General features: G+C 55.2%; 1 pseudogene; it reads left to right on the top strand.

Annotated features, from left to right (window-relative positions):
• The first annotated feature begins 223 nt into the window (after positions 1–223).
• LOC121813406 lies at positions 224–3817 on the top strand (annotated as a pseudogene).
• The last annotated feature ends 331 nt before the right edge of the window (positions 3818–4148 follow it).

Below are 4148 nucleotides of genomic sequence, written 5' to 3'. Positions count from 1 at the left end.
TACTAACAAACCTCTGTTCCTCACGATAACGAGTTACTTGTATAGTGTGGCGGACCACCAGGTGGCTCCACTCACACCCAAGTTGAAGGGAAGTGTTGGGGTGGAGATTTTGGCGCTCACTATATGTGAAGTTCTGAGAGTCAGTTAATAAAGTTGGAGTGAGACACAGAGACCTCTCCTGTCGTTATTACATACCTCCACATTGGTGACCCCTGTAGCGAACATGCTAAGGCTCGACGACGAAGCCAGCTCCGGCCTGGAAGCATCGGCTGCCGCCGGACTTTCACCTCCGCCGATGGCTGCGTTTGCTGTGGCGCTTAAATTGCCGGATTTTTGGCTTCACGATCCTCCTTCATGGTTCGTGCACGTAGAAGCTCAGTTTGCTCTTCGTGGAGTTTCAGCCGACGATACTAAATACCACCATGTGGTGGCCTCACTTGACCCGCTGTCAACCCGCCGCGTGATGACTCTCCTCCGGGACCCCCCAGCCCAAGGCAAGTACGCCGCCCTCAAGGCGCTGCTGCTGCGGCGTTACTCCCTCTCTGATGCTGAGCGGGCCGAGAAACTCCTTTCCCTCGCGGGCCTGGGCGACGGCACCGCTCTCGAGCTCATGGAGAGCATGCTGTCCTTGCTGGGCGCGGATGACGGAGGATTTCTCTTCACCCACCTCTTTCTCCGACAGCTGCCGGCTCCAGTGCGCGCTGGCCTTGCCAACTCCCCGCTATTGGCCACGAAGGATTACCGCTCCCTTGCGGAAGAGGCGGATCGCATCCTCCTGGCTACCAGGACTTTCGGCGTCCAGGCGATTGTTCAGGACTCACCAGCGTTTTCCCCCGCCCCCTCACCGATGCTCCAGGGGCCCTCCGACTCGTCCACGGTGGCCGGAATCGCTGCACGGCGGCACCGCGGAAAGGGGCTTTGTTTTTATCACCAGCGTTTTGGAGCGAAGGCACGGCGCTGTCTCCCGCCTTGCAGTTTCCAGACCCAGGGAAACGGGCATGTCAGCGCTCTGTAGCAGCCGCGACCGCTGGCAACAAGGAAAGGCTGCTTTTCTTAGAGGACTCACGCTCGGGGAGGCGTTTCCTGGTGGACTCCGGCTCACAGAAGAGCCTTCTTCCCCCGGCTGGCTCGGACAGGCTAGCTGAGGGCTGCGGGCCATTGCTAACAGCGGCTAATGGCTCTCCCATCAAAACCTTCGGTGAAAGGTTGGTGACTGTTTGCTTTCACGACCGTGACTTTCAGTGGAACTTTGTTGTTGCTGCTAGCTCTGTGCCTATAATAGGCGCTGATTTTCTTTGTGCTCACGGACTGCTGGTTGATGTTGCTAACAGACGTTTAATTGATGCTGTGTCATTTTCCTCATTACCCTGTTTGACTCGGGGTGCTCAGCCCGTGGTGCATGCTAACTCAGTAGATTCGGGTGACGTTTTTCAGTGTTTGCTTTCTGAGTTTCCCTCACTCTCTGTCCCCACTTTCTCGAGCACGGTGACGAAGCATGGGGTGGAGCATTACATAACTACAGTAGGGCCCCCGGTGTTCGCGCGCCCGCCTCGACCCTGCCAAACTGGCTGTCGCTCGGGAAGAATTTGCCACCATGGAGCGTCTGGGCATCGTGCAGCGTTCGAACAGTGCCTGGGCTTCTCCGTTACACATGGTGCCTAAATCTGATGGTCGGTGGCGACCTTGTGGGGATTTCCGCCGTCTTAATAATGTCACAGAGAACGATCGTTATCCCATTCCCCACATCCAAGATTTTTCCGCCCATCTTGCGGGGACCTCGGTTTTTTCGAAGATCGATTTGGTACGGGGATATCACCAGGTTCCCGTGCGCGCGGAGGATGTCCCCAAAACCGCCGTAATTACACCTTTCGGCCTTTTCGAGTTTCGTGGGGTGCGGTGCTGGAACAGCGAATCTCGGTGTCTGGCAACCGCTCGCCTTTTTCAGCCGTACGCTACGTGACAGCGAACGCAATTACAGCGTTTTTGACAGGGAGCTACTGGCGCTCCACCTGGCGACTCGTCATTTCCGGTTTTTTCTCGAGGGTCGTCACTTTACCGCATACGTGGACCACAAACCCTTGACGTTTGCCATGTCCAAGGTTTCTGATCCATGGAGTGCACGCCAGCAGCGCCAGTTGGCAGCCATTTCTGAGTTTACCACGGACATTCGGCACGTGGCTGGTAAATCCAATCATGTGGCTGACTGTTTGTCCCGTGCGCTGGTTTCTCCCGTCTTTCTCGGCATAGACTACTCCGCCATGGCTGCCGATCAGAGCGGTGACCCGGACATCCTCGCGCTTAAATCCACCCAGACGGGCCTCATACTAGAGGACAGACCCGTGCAGGACGGTGGTCCCCTCCTCGTCTGTGACGTTTCCACCGGCCGCCCTCGCCCAGTGGTTCCCGCTTCCTGGCGTCGTCAAGTTTTTGACTCGGTACATGCTCTCTCTCATCCAGGGGTCCGGGCCTCTGTTAAACTGGTCAGCTCTAAATTTGTTTGGCCAGGCCTTCGCAAATCTGTTAAGGAATGGGCGTCGGCGTGCATTCCCTGCCAGCGTGCGAAGGTTCATAAACACACCAAGGCGCCCCTGGAGCCGTTCTTCATACCCGGCAAACGTTTCGATCATGTGCATGTCGATCTGGTGGGTCCTCTGCCGCAGTCACAAGGTTTTACGCACCTTTTGACTGTTGTTGACCGGACCACCAGGTGGCCGGAGGCGGTCCCCCTGGCGTCCACTACCGCAGCAGTGGTGGCCAAGGCGTTTTTGTCAAGCTGGGTCTCGCGTTTCGGCCCACCCGCGGACATTACGTCAGACAGAGGCCCCCAGTTCATTTCCGAGCTTTGGTCGGCCATGGCTGATGGACTGGGGGCTAAAGTCCACCGCACAACCGCATACAACCCGCAAGCTAATGGGATGTGTGAACGGTTCCACCGGTCGCTTAAGGCTGCTTTTCGCGCCTCCTTAAAGGATGGCAATTGGGTTGACCGCCTCCCGTGGGTTTTGCTTGGGCTGCGCTCTGCGGTTAAGGAGGATCTCGGCGCTTCCCCAGCTGAGCTAGTGTTTGGTCAGCCCCTCCGCGTGCCTGGAGAATTCTTGCCCGAAAATCCTCCTCCCTGCTTCGATCCATCGGTGCTATCTCTCAACCCGCTTTTGCACTCGCTTCGGGTTCCTGGTCCGGTGCACCATTGCGTGCCTGACACCTTTGTTCCAAAGACTTTAGAGACTGCTAAGTTTGTTTTTGTCAGGCACGATGCCCACAGGACACCGCTGCGGCCGCTGTATGACGGCCCATTCAGGGTTATTGAACCGGGCCAGAAACATTTTGTTTTGGATTTTGGGGGTCGAAGGGAGACTGTGTGTGTTGACAGACTTAAACCTGCACATGTTCTTCCGGATAGTAATGTAGTGCCGGCCCAGGCCCCTCGCCGTGGCCGCCCTCCTTCGATGGGGTTGACAGACTCTGGTTTTCCCCCCAGGACTACCCCCGGACCACCGGCGTTTGAGCCTCCTCCTGCCTTTCCTGCTCGCCTTCACCAGCCTCGTTCACAGGATGGACCTTCCTCTGCCTGTTCTCTCCCTCCCAGGTTCAGTCTTTCGGGTCGTTTGCTTAGACCCAGGGTCCTGAACTGAATAGAGACCTAACTGTGTGTTCAGGGGGGTGGTATGTGTGGCGGACCACCAGGTGGCTCCACTCACACCCAAGTTGAAGGGAAGTGTTGGGGTGGAGATTTTGGCGCTCACTATATGTGAAGTTCTGAGAGTCAGTTAATAAAATTGGAGTGAGACACTGAGACCTCTCCTGTCGTTATTACATACCTCCACAATAGCATTATTTCCTCTTTGTTTATCTGAGAGCAGAATTTCCATGTCAGCATTGCCTGACCCACAGGGGGCTTAAAGCTGTCATTGAATTGCATGTATGCAGGAGATATGTGAGCATGAAAACATTTTGATAACATGAATCAACCCCATCCTGTATTTTAGACAATGTTCTTGTATTTATAATGTTTTAAGACACTGGAAAAAAGGAAAAAAGATGCTGCTGACATCATAGTCAGAGAAACTGCTGGATGTATGTCATTTAAAACATCAGCCAACACTAAGCTCTGTGCTCAGCATGAGGACTTTTAATCTCCTCAGTAAATT

Source organism: Haplochromis burtoni, unplaced genomic scaffold, assembly GCF_018398535.1.
Source record: "Haplochromis burtoni strain Fernald_Lab_line unplaced genomic scaffold, NCSU_Asbu1 Contig_1639, whole genome shotgun sequence".
NCBI lineage: Eukaryota > Metazoa > Chordata > Actinopteri > Cichliformes > Cichlidae > Haplochromis > Haplochromis burtoni.
Note: the sequence above shows the minus strand (reverse complement) of the source record. Positions and strands in the feature narration are given on the sequence as shown.